Below are 16814 nucleotides of genomic sequence, written 5' to 3'. Positions count from 1 at the left end.
CCCAAAGGTGGAGGCTGCAGTGAGACGAAATCGTACCACTGCACTCCAGCCTGGCAACAGACGTGACTGTCTCAAAAATATAATAATAATAATAATAGTAATAACGTGGACCGGGCACGGTGGCTCTTGCCTGTAACCCCAGAGCTTTGGGAGGCCGAGGCAGGTGGATCACAAGGTCAGGAGTTCAAGACCAACTTGGCCAAGATGGTGAAACCCCGTTTCTACTAAAAATACAAAAATTAGCCAGACGTGGTGGCAGGCGCATGTAATCCCAGCTACTTGGGAGGCTGAGGCAGAGAATTGCTTGAACCTGGGAGGTAGAGGTTGCACTGAGTCAAGATCTTGCCACTGCACTCCAGCCTGGGCAACAATAGCGAGACTCCGTCTCAAAAAAAAAAAAAAGGAAAAAAGAAAACAATCGCACTACTGCACTTCAGCCTGGGTGACAGAGTGAGACCCTGTCTCAAAAAAATAAATAAAATAACCTAAATAAAGTCCAACTACCTCTTTACCCTAGAAGAATTTTCCTAAGATATAGCCCATAGACTTTTCTCCCCCAGCATATCCTTGGAACCCAGCCCATGGCCAAGATGACCCCGAATCACCAGCCCAGCTTCCCTATGTCTAGCCACCCTGAAGCCCGTGGTACCCTTCTGGAGGACCCTCTTTAAATGTGTTAATACACAGTATTGCTAAAAAGAAAGCCATAACTTGGTCAGTGGCCCTTGACTGGAATTAATAAAAGTATGTTCTTTGAGTGAAATCTGTAGGTTGTGATCTTTCTGCAAAAGGTCTTCTAATGATTCACGTACTGAAGTTAGTCCATACTGAGACTAATCAATGTCTAAATTTAGTGAATAAACATCACTTTAAACTCCCTCTTGAGTCAGCTTCCCAGAGAACCCAAACAGTGAAAGTTTCCAATTAGTAAAATGAGGATAATAATAGTGTCTGTCTCTTTGGGTTCTTATAAGGTGTAAGTTACAAAGCAGGCCTGGAGGCAAGGGTCTATGGTCCCAGTTACTTGGGAGGCTAAGGTAGGAGGAGCGGTTGAGTTTAGGAGGCCAAATCCATCCTTGGCAACATAGGGAAACCACGTCTCAAAAAAAAAATAGTAAGTTAGGCCAAGCCGAGTGTGGTGGCTCACACCTGTAATCCCAGCACTTTGGGAGGTCAAGGTGGGTGGATTACCTGAGGTCAGGAGTTCGAGACCAGCCTGGCCGACATGGTGAAACCCCATCTCTACTAAAAATACAAAAAAAAAAAAATTAGCTGTGCATTGTGGCAGGTGCGTGTAATCCCAGCTACTCAGGAGGCTGAGGCAGGAGAATCACTTGAACCCAGGAGGTGGAGGTTGTAGTGAGCTGAGATCGCACCATTGCACTCTAGCCTGGGCAACAAGAGTGAAACTCCATCTCAAAATTTTAAAAATAATAATAAAAGTAAGTTAGGCAAGGCGTGGTGGCTCATGCCTGTAATCCTAGCACTTTGGGAGACCAAGGAGGGTGAATCACTTGAGGTCAGGAGTTCAAGACCAGTCTGGCCAACATGGTGAAACCCTGTCTCTACTAAAAATACAAAATTAGACGGGTATGGTGGCATGCACCTGTAGTCCCAGCTACTCAGTAGGCTGAGGTAGGAGCATTGCTTGAACCTGGAAGGCAGAGGTTGCAGAGAGCCGAGATCACATCACTGCACTCCAACCTGGGCAACAGAACGAGACCCCATTTCAAAACAAAACAAAACAAAACAAAAAAACAGTACTCTTCCTTATCTAATCTTATAATTTTTTTTTTTTTTTTGAGACAGGGTCTTGCACTGTCACCCAGGCTGGAGTACAGTGGTATGATCATGGCTCATCATTTAGCCTTAGACTCCTGGGCTCAAGCAATCCTCCCACCTCAGCCTACCAAGTAGCTGGGACTACAGGCATGTGCCAACACACTCTGCTAATTTTTTTATTTTTATTTTTTGTAGAGACAAGATCTCACTATGTTGCCCAAGCTGGTCTCAAATTCCTATCCTCAAGTGATCCTTCTGCCTCAGTCTCTTAAAAGTGTTGGGATTGGCCGGGCGCGGTGGCTCACACCTGTAATCCCAGCACTTTGGGAGGCTGAGATGGTCGGATCACGAGGTCAGGAGATCGAGAGCACGGTGAAACCCCGTCTCTACTAAAAATACAAAAATTAGCCGGGCGTGATGGCAGGTGCCTGTAGTCCCAGCTACTCAAGAGGCTGAGGCAGGAGAATGTCATGAACCCAGGAGGTGGAGCTTACAGTGAGCTGAGATCACACCACTGCACTCCAGCCTGGGCAACAGAGAGAGACTCCGTCTCAAAAAAACAAAAAACAAAAGTGTTGGGATTACAGCATGAGCCACCATATCCGGCCCAGTCTTACAATTTGGTCCTCTTGATCAGGCACCCTCAGAATCTAGTCCTTTGCTACTCTCCCAGCTCCTGCCACTACCTGCTTGGCTGGTTCTTCCAGCTCTTTTGGCGTATAGTCCTTTGCCTCCTTTAATAGGCCCAGTAAGTCCCCCACTGGGTTATGTGGTGACTTAACCCTATATAAGTCTAGTGACCAGGAGAGGGGTAAGAGCAGATTCTGAGGGGAAGGAGAAATCCTGCAGTCCTGCCAGGGACAAGCCTCTGCAGTGTCTAAAAGGAGAAAAGGAGTGCTGGATGGAAGATCATTTCTGCAGGTTCAGAAGGTTCGGGAGTAGCTGAGATTTCAGATTCTTTAGGGGCATTAACCAGATATCCTCATCTCATTTGTCACGGTCCTATTATTTCTCAACTAGGGCCTTTAGCTTAGGCACACTGCCTTGCTTGGGAGTTTAACCTTATTGGAGCGCTGGCTACTGTGGTGATTATCCTCAGGCTCAGATTTCTTTGCCCTCTTACTGCAGGTATCTCTTTATTTATTGTATTTTTATTTATTTATTTATTTATTGAGGCGGAATTTCGCTCTTGTTGCTGAGGCTGGAGTGCAATGGCACGATCTCGGCTCACCGCAACCTCTGCCTCCCAGGTTCAAGGGATTCTCCTGCCTCAGTCTCCCGAGTAGCTGGGATTACAGGTATGTACCACCATGCCCGGCTAATTTTGTATTTTTAGTAGACACGGGGTTTCTCCATGTTGGTCAGGCTGGTTGAGAACTCCCGACGTCAGATGATCCACCCGCCTCGGCCTCCCAAAGTGCTGGGATTACAGGTGTGAGCCACCACGCCTGGCCAATTGTATTTATTTTTATTTTTTAAATACAGGGTCTTGCTCTGTGCCCCCAACTGGAATACAATGGCACCGTCATGGCTCACTGCAGCCTCAACCTCCTAGGCTCAAACAGTCCTCCCATCTCAGCTTCCCGAGTAGCTGATACTATAGTGCGCCACCACACTCGGCTACTTTTTGTATGTTTTTGCAGAGACAGGGTCTCCCTGCGTTGCCCAGGCTGGTCTCGAACTCATGGGCTCAAGTAGTCCTCCCACCTCAGCATCCCAAAGTGTTTGGATTACAGACATGAGCCACTGTGCCTGGATTTAAATAATGTACTTTTTTTTTTTTTAAATAATGTACTATTACGGTTTTTGTTTTGTTTTGTTTTGTTTGTTTTTGAAACAGAGTCTTGTTCCATTGCCCAGGGTGGAATACAGTGACAGGATCATGGTTCACAGAGTAGCTGGGACAACAGGCGCTCCACCATGCCAGCTAATTTTTAAATTTTTTTTTTTTTTTTTTTTTTTTTTTTGAGGCGGAGTCTCGCTTTGTCGCCCGGACTGGAGTGCAGTGGCCGGATCTCAGCTCACTGCAAGCTCCGCCTCCCGGTTTACGCCATTCTCCTGCCTCAGCCTCCCAAGTAGCTGGGACTACAGGCGCCTGCCACCTCGCCCGGCTAGTTTTTGTATTTTTAGTAGAGACGGGGTTTCACCGTGTTAGCCAGGATGGTCTCGATCTCCTGACCTCGTGATCCGCCCGTCTCGGCCTCCCAAAGTGCTGGGATTACAGGCTTGAGCCACCGCGCCCGGCCATTTTTAAATATTTTTGTAGAGACAAAGTCTCACCATGGTGCCCACATTGGTCTTGAGCTCCTGGGCTCAAGTGATCCTCTTGCTTTGGACTCCCAAAGTGCTAGGATTAAAGACATGAGCCAACATGCCCAGCCAAATTTATTTTTTAAAGTTCAAAATTAATACATGTCCACTGTAAATAAGAAGCCCAAATCCAGAAGTATATAAATTAAAAAGGAGGTCCTCACCCTCATCCCTCTTCTCTCCCAATCTCATTCTCTAGGAAAAACTCCTATGACTAGTTTAGTGCATATTGTTCCAGACCTCTTAGGGAATACATGTAAACACACCCCAAAACAGGATCATGAACATGTGTTATCCTATAATGTGGTTTCTCCCTGCAGCGTTAGACTGGTTTGAGTGCCACGCCAAAGTGGCACCAGGGAGTGTGAGAAAATGCTTTGTATAACCATGAGGTAATGTCTACCACCAGAGGCCTGAGTTCCATGACGAAAATGCACATGGTAAGTATATATATATATATATTTTTTTTTTTTTTTTTTTTTTTGAGATGGAGTCTCGCTCTGCCGCCCAGGCTGGAGTGCAGTGGCCGGATCTCAGCTCACTGCAAGCTCCGCCTCCCGGGTTCACGCCATTCTCCTGCCTCAGCCTCCCGAGTAGCTGGGACTACAGGCGCCCGCCACGTCGCCCGGCTAGTTTTTTGGTATTTTTAGTAGAGACGGGGTTTCACCATGTTAGCCAGGATGGTCTCGATCTTCTGACCTCGTGATCCGCCCGTCTCGGCCTCCCAAAGTGCTGGGATTACAGGCTTGAGCCACCGCGCCCGGCCGGTAAGTATATATTAAATGGGAATCCTTGCCTTCTTTGTATTTAATTGCTTTCTCCTGGTAAGTGGGAACTAATTTTTTTTTCCTATGCAAGTGTCCATCATCTCAAAGTTTTGTTTTGTTTTACTTTGTTTTGTTTTGAGACTGAGTCTCACTCTGTCGCCCAGGCTGCAATGCAGTGGCACATTCACAGCTCACTGCAACCTCAACCTCCCAGGCCCCAGCAATCTCCCAACTCAGCCTCCCAAGTAGCAGGGACCAGAGAAATGCACCACCACACCTGACTTTTTTTTTTTTTTTTTGTAGCGATGAGGTCTCCGTATATTGCCCAGGCTGATCTCAAACTCCTAAGCTTAAGTGATCCTCCCACCTTGGCCTCCCAAAGTGTTGGGCAGGCATGAGCCACTGTGCTGAGCTGGGAACTAATTTTAAGATGCTATAAGGTTAGCCTTCTCTCTGGCTTCTCTCAGGATAACTCTGTAGTTCATAACCTTTTGTTCCTACCTCAGCACACATAACAGAGGCTGTCTTTTATTGGATATACACATATCCTGAAGTGTCCAGTGTACTCAAAAACAGCTCTCAGAAAAGTATATCAGAATGCCAAGGGGTGAAAGGGATGGTACCATAGGGACAATCTTATATCTTCAAAGTTATTTGTATTTTTGTGTTAATTAATTTGTATTATCATTATTTTTTTAGAAACGAGGTTCTGCTCTGTCGCCCAGGCTAGATTTGAACACCCGGGCTCAAGGTATCCTCTACCTCGCTGAAATTATTTTTATAAGTTAGTTATTTGCCAACTTTGATTCTTGAGTATGATTAATCACTCATTACCTGAGATGTATATCACAGCTAACTGTAACACGCTTGGAACCACGAATACAAGTGAACCCTGCAATTTAAATTCTTGCTTTATCAAAGCCAAACTTGTGAGCTTATCAACACAGGATTCTATGGTTTACACATTTATGTGTCATTCAACTAAGAAACCTGCTCTGTGTTAGGCATTGAACCAGGTACTGAGGAAACAAAGATGGACAAGACACCATCCCTGTTTGCAACCTGATACAGTAGTTCTCCAACTTTAGTGAGAATTACCTGGGAGCTTGGTAAAATGCAAAGTCTGATTTAGTAGGTGAAGTCAAGAAATTTGCTTTTTTTTTTTTTTTTAATGGAGTCTCACTCTGTAGCCCAGGCTGTAGTGCAGTGGCACCATCTTGGCTCACTACAACCTCTGCCTCCCGGGTTCAAGCAGTTCTCTGCCTCAGCCTCCCGAGTAGCTGGGATTACAGGTGCCCGCCACCACATCCAGCTAATGTTTGTATTTTTAGTAGAGGCGGGGCTTCATCATCTTGCCCAGGCTGGTCTTGAACTCCTGACCTCGTGATCCACCTGCTTCAGCTTCCTAAAGTGCGAAATTTGCTTTTTTTTTTTTTTTTTTTTTTTTGAGACGGAGTCTTGCTCTGCCGCCCAGGCTGGAGTGCAGTGGCCGGCTCTCAGCTCACTGCAAGCTCCGCCTCCCGGGTTCACGCCATTCTCCTGTCTCAGCCTCCCGAGTAGCTGGGACTACAGGCGCCCGCCTCGTCGCCCGCTAGTTTTTTGTATTTTTTTTTAGTAGAGACGGGGTTTCGCCGTATTAGCCAGGATGGACTCGATCTCCTGACCTCGTGATCCGCCCGTCTCGGCCTCCCAAAGTGCTGGGATTACAGGCTTGAGCCACCGCGCCCGGCCTGCTTTTTTTTTTTTTTGAGACAGAGTCTTGCTGTGTCACCTAGTGGAGTGCAGTAGCGTGATCTCGGCTCACTGCAACCTCCGCCTCCCAGGTTTAAGCAATTCTTCTGCCTCAGCCTCCTGAGTAGCTGGGACTACAGGTGCGTTCCACCACGCCCAGCTAATTTGCATATTTTTAGTAGAGATGGGGTTTCACCGTGTTGGCCAGGATGGTCTTAATCACTTAATCTTGTGAACCACCTGCCTCTGTCTCCCAAAATGCTGGGATTACAGAGGTGAGCCACCAAGCCCGGCCAAAATTTGCATTTTTAACAGATGCCTAGAGTGATTTCCTTGTAAGTTATGAGAGGGACTCATTTTGAAAAACACTGGACACACAGAGAGAAGCCTAAAAATCATGTGAAGAGTTCAGGATCAGAGATTCTTTTCTGTCCCTACATTTCCTGAAAAAGTCAGTGCACGCACATGATAACAGGTATTTCAAAAGCTAAAGCTAGGGTGACCTCAGAGAACGACTTGGCAAGATGCAAAATTTAGAAGAATGTAGCCTTCTATAAATCAGTTATAAATTCCTCTATCAATATAGAGGAGTTTTCAGAAGGTCCTAAATCATTGATCTACTCAATTTACTAATATTTATTAAGTGCCTACGTTGTCCCAGGCACAGATGAGCATTTTCTTCTGTCTAAAGCTCCTTCTATGTCCTATGTTTTGTTACTTCTCTTTCTCAGAAGCATTACTCTATTGATTATTGCTCTGAGTTTCTTGGTTCTGTGCCTTCAGTCTCTCTCAGATGGCTCCTTTTTTTTTTTTTTTTTTAGACAGTCTCACTGTTGCCCAGGCTTGAGTGCAGTGGCGCGATCCCACCTCACTGCAACCTTGCCTCTCAGGTTCAAGCGATTCTCCTGCCTCAGCTGTCTGAGTAGCTGGGATTACAGGCACTCTGGCTTCTTTTTAACATATCTCTTTCATCTAAAAAATAAAAATATGGGCCGTCGAGGTGGCTCACTCCTGTAATCCCAAAACTTTGGGAGGCCGAGGTGGGCGGATCATCTGAGGTTGGGAGTTTGAGACCAGCCTGACCAACATGGAGAAACCCTGTCTCTACTAAAAATACAAAATTAGCCGGGCATGGTGGCACATACCTGTAATCCTAGCTACTCAGGAGGCTAAGGCAGGAGAATCGTTTGATTCCGGGAGGCAGAGGTTGCAGTGAGCTGAGATTGCACCATTGCACTCCAGCCTGAGCAACAAAAGCGAAACTCCATCTCAAAAAAAAAAAAAAAAAATAGTAAAAATGTCAGCCGGGCATGGTGGTGGCTCATGCCTGTAATTCCCAGCACTTTGGGAGACCGAGGCAGGTGGATAACAAGGTCAAAAGATCGAGACCATCCTGAACACCATGGTGAAACCCTGTCTCTACTAAAACTACAAAAATTAGCCAGGCATGGTGGCACGTGCCTGTAGTCCCAGCTGCTCAAGAGGCTGAGGCAGGAGAATCGCTTGAACCTGGGAGGTGGAGATTGCAGTGAGCTGAGATCGCACCACTGCACTCCAGCCTGGGTGACAGCGAGACTCCATCTCAAGAAAAATAAAATATATATATTAAAAAAAAATAAGCCTCCTGCATGCTGACTTCATGTTCTGTTTTCTTCCTCCACAGCTGTATCAGTTAGGATGCTTTTGGCTACAAGTAACAGAAAACTCAACACAGGCTACCTTAAACAAAATAATCTTGACTCACGTGACTGAAAAGTCCAGAAGCAGGTCTGGCCTCAGGGAATGCCTGATTCAGCAGCACAGATACTGTCAGAAGTCTGGCTTCTTTATGTTCTTGGCTCTGCCTTAATCCTTGGTGTCCCAACTCACCACAGGCAGGAGAATCACTTGAACCCCGGAGGCAGAGGTTGCATGCCAGCCTGGGTGACGGAGCAAGACCCCGTCTCAAAAAAAAAAAAAAAAAAAAAACCAAAGAGGAAATGCTGCTTAGCAACCAAATGCTGGGAATATAGGTGCCTGCCACCACACCCAAGTATTTTCTTTCTTTTTTTTTTTTTTTTTGGTAGAGATGAAGTCTCCTTATGTTGCTCAGGCTGGCCTTGAACTCCTCACTTCAAGTGATCCTCCTGCCTAGGCCTCCCAAATTGTTGAGATTACAGGTGTGAGTCACTGTGCCTGGCCAGAGCCATGCTTATGAAAGTATAGGCCACACCCTTGGTTGTACTCTTTCATCTTCCATTTATTCCTTAGCCTTGATGACAGGACAAGAATTGTTTTCCATGCCAAGGTCACTAATTATTACCATATCCATTGTTTCTTCGAAGTTCTTACCTTTTTTGACTTCCTTGTGTCATTGGCCCTGTTTACTTCCCTTTCTTGACTCCTTTGCTTTGGGTGATGCAACTTTCTTTTTTTTTTTTTGAGACAGAGTCTGTCTGTCTCCCAGGCTGGAGTGCAGTGGTGCAATCCCAGCTCACTGCAACCTCTGCCTCCCTGGTTCAAGCAATTCTCCTGTCTCAGCCTCCTGAGTAGCTGGGATTACAGGCATGTGCCACCACACCTGGCTAATTTTTGTATTTTTAGTAGAGAGAGAGTTTTGCCATGTTGACCAAGCTGGTCTCAAACTCCTCACCTCAAGTGAAGACCCACCGGGCTTGGTCTCACAAAGTGCTGGGATTATAGGCATGGGTCACCACATCTGGCCTTGTGATGTAACTTTCTCTAGGTTCTGCTTCTATCACTCTGGCCACTCTTTTTTTTTTGAGACACAGTCTCGCTCAGTCGCCCAGGCCGGAGTGCAGTGGCGCCATCTCAGCTCACTGCAAGCGCCGCCTTCCAGGTTCACACCATTCTCCTGCCTCAGCCTCCTGAGTAGCTGGGACTACAGGCACCCGCCACTATGCCTGGCTAATTTTCTTTTTCTGTATTTTTAGTAGAGATGGGGTTTCACCGTGTTAGGCAGGATGGTCTTGATCTCCTGACCTCATGATCCGCCTCCCTCAACCTTCCAAAGTACTGGGATTACAGGTGTGAGCCACTGTGCCCTGCTTTTTTTTTTTGAGACGGAGTTTTGCTCTTGTCACCCAGGCTGGGGTGCAATGGCGTGATCTCGGCTCACTGCAACCTCCACCTCCCAGGTTCAAGCGATTCTCCTGCCTCAGCCTCCCACGTAGCTGGGACTACAGGTGCCCACCACCACACCCCGCTAATTGTTTGTATTTTTGTAGAGATGAGGCTTCACTATGTTGGCCAGACTGGTCTTGACCTACTGACCTCAGGTGATCCACCCGCCTCAGCCTCCCAAAGTGCTGGGATTACAAGCATGAGTCACTGCTCATGCCTCTGATCCCAGCACTTTGGGAGGCTGAGGCGGGCAGATCATGAGGTCAGGAGATCGAGACCATCCTGCCCAACATGGTGAAACCTCATCTCTACTAAAAATACGAAAAATTAGCTGGGTGTGGTGGCATGCACCTGTAGTCCCAGCTACTTGGGAGGCTGAGGCTGGAGAATGGCGTGAACCCGGGGGGCAGAGCTTGCAGTAAGCCGAGATTGCGCCACTGCCCTCCAGCCTGGGTGACAGAGCGAGACTCAGTATTAAAAAAAAAAAAAGTATAAACTAACCTTCTCATCCTTATCTCTGAACTTGTTCTTCCTCTATTACTCCCTATATTATTATTTTTTGAGATGAGTCTTGCTCTGTCACCCAGGCTAGAGTACGTGGCATGATCTCAGCTCACTACAACCTTCATCTCCCTGGTTCAAGTGATTATCTCACCTCAGCCTTCTGAGTAGCTGGGACTACAGGTGCACACCACCATGCCCAGGTAATTTTTGTATTTTTAGTAGAGATGGGTTTTTACCATGTTGGGCAAGCTGGTCTGGAACTCCTGACCTGAGGTGATCCGCCCACCTCAGCCTCCCAAATTGCTGGGATTACAGGTGTGAGCCACCCCACCTGGCCTATGTTAATTGATGCAATCACTGTCCATTTTGTTATCTAAACCTCCCCCCTGTTATCCTTCCTCAGAACCCCCCCCTTAAGCCTACTAAGCTTCCTAAGCCTCATGATTCTATCTTCTTTTTTTTTTTGAGACAGAGTCTCGCTCTGTCACCCAGGCTAGAGTGCAGTGGCATGATCTTGGCTCACTGCAACCTCTGCCTCCCAGGTTCAAGCAATTCTACGGCCTCAGCCTCCTGAGTAGCTGGGATTACAGGTATATGCTACCAAGCCTGGCTAATTTTTGTATTTTTAAGTAGAGATGAGTTTTCACCATGTTGCTCACTCTGGTCTCGAACTCATGACCTCGTGATCCGCTGGCCTCGGCCTCCCAAAGTGCTGGGATTACAGGCATGAGCCACTGCGCCCGGCCATGATTCTGTCTTCTTAATACATCTCACTATCCCCTTTATTTATCCCCACTGCTGCTGCCTCTTTAATGCTTTATTTTTATTTATTTATTTGTTTTTATTTTTTACTTTTTTGAGATAGAGTCTTTCTCTGTCGCCCAGGGTAGAGTGCAGTGGTGCCATCCTGGCTCACTGCAACCACCACCTCTTGGGTTCAAGTGATTCTTATGCCTCAGCTTCTGGAGTAACTGGGATTACAAGCGTCCGCACCATACTCGGCTAATTTTTGTATTTTTGGTAGAGAGGGGTTTCATCATGTTGGCCAGACTGGTCTCTAACTCCTGACCTCCAGTGATCCACCCACCTTGGCCTCCCAAAGTGCTGGGATTACAGGTATGAGCCACCATGCCTGGCCTCTTTAATACTTTAATCTATAGTATTAGTATTACATTAGTCTCCTTACCTTCTTTCTCTTTCTTTCTTTTCCTTTTTCCTTCTTCTTTTTTTTTTTTTTTTTGTTGTTTTTTAGAGACAGTGTCTTGCTCTTTTGTCTAGACTGGAGTGCAGTGACAGGATCATAGCTCTCTGCAGCCTTGACCTCCTGGATTCAAGTGATCCTTCGGTCTTAAGCTTCTGGAGTAGCTAAAACTATAGGTGTGTTCCATCACACTTGGATATATATATATATATATATGTACACACACACACATACACATATATATATGTTTTTTTTTTTTTTTTTCAGGCTGGTCTTGAACTCCTAGGCTCAAAGATCCTCCTGCCTTAGCCTCCCAAACTGCTGGATTACAGGCATGAGCCACTGCACTTGGTCCTTACTGTCTTCCCAGTTTCTATGCCATCTTCATCCCCTAGAGCCATCATGTGACTTCTTCTTAGAGAATATGTTAAAAATAACCTGGTTTGTGTTTCTCCTTTCCATGAGCACCCCTTTGTCTACAGGATAATATAAAAACTTGGGTTTGGTGTATAATATACTTTGTGTTGTGGTCTGCCCCAGACCACCTCTATAATAGTTATTTTCAAACTACTTGCAGGTCATGAAATAAATTTCGTGGTCACAGGTAACCATATTTTTTGTTCGTTTATTTGTTTGTTTTTGAGACAGAGTCTGGGTCTGGGTCTCAGTCATTGGTTTCTTGGCTCACTGCAGCCTTGACCTCTTGGGCTCAAGTGATCCTCCCTCCTTAGCCTCCCGAGTAGCTGGAGCCACAGGTGTGTTCCACCATGCCTGGCAAATTTTATTTTACTTTATTGTAGAGACTGAGTCTTGCTATGTAGCCCAGGCTGGTCTTGAACTCCTGGGCTGAAGTGATCTGCTTCCCTTAGTGACCCAAAGTGCTAGGATTATAGGCGTGAGCCACCACACCCAAATAACCATGATTAAATTGTAACATAATAGGTTGGGCGTGGTGGCTCACGCCTGTAACCCTAGCAAGTGGGGAGGCCAAGGTGGGTGCATCACCTGAGGTCAAGAGTTTGACCAACATGGTAAAACCCCATCTTTACTAAAAATACAAGAATTAGCTGGGCATGGTGGCACATGCCTGTAATCCCAGGTACTTGGGAAGCTGAGGCAGGAGAATTGCTTGAACTTGGGAGGTGGAGGTTGCAGTGAGCTGAGATCAAGCCACTGCACTTTGGCCTGGGCAACAGAGTGAGACCCTGTCTCAAAAACAAACAAACAAGAGTCATATAATATAATTGAAACTATTGGAGTGTATTACATAGATTAATGGAAGTATTGTATGTTTCATTTCTTTTTCTTTTTTTTTTTTGAGACAGAGAGTTTCGCTCTTCTTGCCCAGGCTGGAGTGCAATGGCACAATCTTAGCTCACAGCAACCTCTGCCTCCCAGGTTAAGCTATTCTCCTGCCTCAGCCTCCCCAGTAGTTGGGATTACAGGCATGTGCCACCACACCCAGCTAATTTTGTATTTTTAGTAAGGACGGGGTTTCTCCATGTTGGTCAGGCTGGTCTCAAACTTCTGATCTCAGGTGATCCACTCGCCTCGGCCTCCCAAAGTACTGGGATTACAGGCATGAGTCACCGTGCCTGGCCTGTCTGTTTCATTTGTATATTGTGTAAATCAGGATAGGCTAAGTTTTGCTGCAGTAACAAACAGTACCAAAAATCTCAGTAGGGTAACAGAGCAAAACTTATTTTTCACTCATACAAAGTCTACTGCAAATCTCAGAGATGTAACTGTTCTCTTCTTGTTGCTTTATTGATGCAGGGTGTTTCAGTCTTGTGGCACATCAGTCTCAATATATGCTTTCACAATAACTGCTACAGGGGAAGAGAACACTGGATAATCTTTTTTTTTTTTTCTTTTTTGAGACAATTTCATTCTGTCGCCCAGGCTGGAGTGCAGTGGTGTGATCTTGGCACATTGCACCCTCTGTCTTTCAAGTTCAAGCGATTCTTCTGCCTCAGACTCCTGAGTAGCTGGGGTTACAGGCGCCTGCCACCACGCTCAGCTAATTTTTGTATTTTTAGTAGAGATGGGGTTTTGCCCATGTTGGCCAGGCTGGTCTCGAACTCCTGACCTGAAATGATCCGCCTGCCTCGGTCTACGAAAGTGTTGGGATGGCAGGTGTGAGCCACCGGGCCCGGCCTCACTGGATGCTCTTGAACATGAAATGAAATGCTTTAGCCAGGAATGATAAATGTCACTTCTGCTCATAATCTATTGGCCAGAAGCTAGTAATGTGACTGCCTAATTGCAAAGAGGCAGAGAAGTATTATCCTCCAATATGCCCAGACGTACAGACTAAGTGAATGTGGGTGAGTGCTAGAAAATGCCACCATGTATGTATGTATGTATACACTAGGTCATAGTAAATTATGTTTCTTGTTGTGGGTCACAGCAAAAAATAGTTGAGAAACTGCTATCCTGCTTCTCTCTCCTGCTGTCACCTCATCCTTCAATCCAAATTGGTGCATAGAGCTTACCAGACCTGCATTCAGAGGCCACTTGCTTATCTCTATGAACTTGGTTGGGTCACCTAACCTCTCTGAGTTTCATTCCCTTCAGGGGTAAAGGAGGGAAATAACATCTGTCTTACAAGATTGTGGGGATTTTTTTTTTTTTGAGACGGAGTCTCGCCCTGTCGCCCAGGCTGGAGTCCAGTGGCATGATCTCGGCTCACTACAAGCTCCGCCTCCTGGGTTCATGCCATTCTCCTGCCTCAACCTCCCGAGCAGCTGGGACTACAGGTGCCTGCCACCATGCCTGGCTAATTGTTTTGTATTTTTAGTAGAGACGGGGTTTCACCACGTTAGCTAGGATGGTCTCGATCTCCTGACTTCGTCATCTACCTGCCTCGGCCTCCCAAAGTGCTGGGATTACAGGCGTGAGCCACTGTGCCCGGCCATTTTTTTTTTTTTTGAGACGGAGTCTTGCTCTTGTCACCCAGGTTGGAGTACAGTGGTGCAATCTTGGCTCACTGCAACCTCCACCTCCCGGGTTCAAGTGATTCTCACTGCCTCAGCCTCCTGAGTGGCTGCGATTACAAGTGCGTACCACCACACCTGGGCACTTTTTGTATTTTTAGTAGAGACGGGGTTTCACCATGTTGGTCAGGCTGATCTTGAACTCCTGACCTTGTGAACCTCCCACCTTGGCCTCCCAAAGTGCTAGGATTACAGGTGTGAGTGACCACACCCAGCCATAGTAAGTCTTTTTTTTTTTTTTTTTTTGAGACAGAGTTTCACTCTGTTGCCCAAGCTGGAGTGCAATGGCGCGATCTCGGCTCACTGCAACCTCCGCCTCCTGGGTTCAAGCAATTATCCTGCCTCAGCCTCCCAAGTAGCTGGGATTACAGGCATGCACCCCCATGCCCGGCTAATTTTGTATGAGTAGAGATGGGGTTTTTCCATGTCAGTCAGGTTGGTGTCAAACTCCCGAACTCAGGTGAGTCATCTGCCTTGGCCTCCCAAAGTGCTGGGATTACAGGCGTGAGCCACCGTGCCCAGCCAGCCCATGGTAAGTCTTAAGAGATGTGGTATTGTAAGTGCATATCCCTGGGCTTGACTCTATGTTGCTTTTAGACAGTAGACATCGGGCTGGTGCGATGGCTCACGCCTGGAATCCCAGCACTTTGGGAGGCCAAGGTGGGCGGATCATGAGGTCAAGAGATGGAGACCATTCTGACCAACATGGTGAAACCCCGTCTCTACTAAAAATACAAAAATTAGCTGGGCGTGATGGCACGCCCCTGTAGTCCCAGTTACTCAGGAGGCAGGAGAATCACTCGAACCCAGGAGGCAGAGGTTGCAGTGAGCTGAGATTGTGCCACTGCACTCCAGTCTGGCGACAGAGGCAGACTCCGTCTGGAAAAAAAAAAAGAGACAGTAGAAATCATCACTATTCTGACAAGCGGAAGTCTTCCATTTCTGCGGGCACACGGTCTGTTTCGTAACTCCCAGCCTTTGCATATACATGTTCCCCCACCTGGAGTGCCCTTCTGCCTCTCATCTGTCTGTTAAGTGCCTTATCCTTCAATGCTCAGTTCATGTTCTTCCTCTAGGAACTACTAGCTAACTCAGATAAGCAGACATGATACAATGTAGTGAATAATGAGCATGTATCCTGGATTTAGCAGACAGACATGGTTTGAATCCCAGCTCTGCCACTTCAACAGCTGTGACAAGCATGTGACTAGCATGTTACTTAACATCTGTTTTCTTGGCCGGGCGCGGTGGCTCAAGCCTGTAATCCCAGCACTTTGGGAGGCCGAGACGGGCGGATCACGAGGTCAGGAGATCGAGACCATCCTGGCTAACACGGTGAAACCCAGTCTCTACTAAAATATACAAAAAATTAGCCGGGCGAGATGGCGGGCGCCTGTAGTCCCAGCTACTCGGGAGGCTGAGGCGAGAGAATGGCGTAAACCCGGGAGGCGGAGCTTGCAGTGAGCTGAGATCCGGCGACTGCACTCCAGCCTGGGCGACAGAGCGAGACTCCGTCTCAAAAAACAAAAAACAAAAAACATCTGTTTTCTTACCTGGGAAATAGGTGTAATATGAGTACCTACAGAATTGTTCTGAGAATGAAAAGAGAAAATGCCTGAGAAGTGTTAAACTCAGTGTCTGCCCATAAGTACTCATTACACCCTTCTTTGGGCTGGTCTTGTACCTAATACCTCCCTCTACTATAGTTTCTAACTGTGCTGCAGTTATTTGTTTGATGACATGCCTCTACTGGACTAGGTACTTGTTGAACGCTGTCCTAGAGTTCAGCAATAATAGCTAGCTTTTTTGCACATTTACCAAATAATTTCAAGAATTATGCAAACATTTTATATATATTATTTCATTTAATATTGATTGGAAATGACAGGATCCTGCTTAACACAAACTCAGCAGCTTAATAATAATAATAATAATAATAATAAAAACTATCCTGGCCGGGCGCAGTGACTCACACCTGTAATCCCAGCACTTTGGGAGGCCGAGGTGGGTGGATCACCTGAGGTCGGGAGTTCAAGACCAGCATGGCCAACATGGCAAAACCCTGTCTCTACTAAAATGACAAAACTTAGCTAGGTGTGGTGGTGCATGCCTGTAGTCCCAGCTACTCAGGAGGCTGAGGCAGGAGAATCGCTTGAACCTGGGAGGCAGAGGTTGCAGTGAGCCAAGATCGGGCCACTGCACCTTGGCCTGGGCGACAGAGCAAGACTCTGTCTCAAAAAAACAAAAAACAGGTCGAGCACGGTGGTTCATGCCTGTGATCCCAGCACTTTGGATGGCTGAGGTGAGTGGATCAACTGAGGTCAGGAGTTTGAGACCAGCCTGGCCAACATGGCGAAACCCTGTCTCTACTAAAAATACAATAATTAGCTTGGTGTGGTG

The 16814-nt window shown here is 46.6% G+C and overlaps 1 protein-coding gene across 1 annotated transcript in view; it reads left to right on the top strand.

The window, feature by feature from the left end:
- Window positions 1-16814, top strand: part of NDUFAF1 (NADH:ubiquinone oxidoreductase complex assembly factor 1) — a 36817-nt gene that overhangs the window by 1986 nt on the left and 18017 nt on the right. Inside the window, exon 2 of the mRNA XM_033190479.1 lies at window positions 4413-4532. The gene's annotated coding sequence lies outside the window, so the exon portion shown is untranslated. The remainder of the gene's footprint in view (window positions 1-4412; window positions 4533-16814) is intronic.

This window comes from Trachypithecus francoisi, unplaced genomic scaffold (assembly GCF_009764315.1).
Source record: "Trachypithecus francoisi isolate TF-2019V2 unplaced genomic scaffold, Tfra_2.0 Lachesis_group3, whole genome shotgun sequence".
NCBI lineage: Eukaryota > Metazoa > Chordata > Mammalia > Primates > Cercopithecidae > Trachypithecus > Trachypithecus francoisi.
This window is presented reverse-complemented; position numbering and strand designations above follow the sequence as displayed.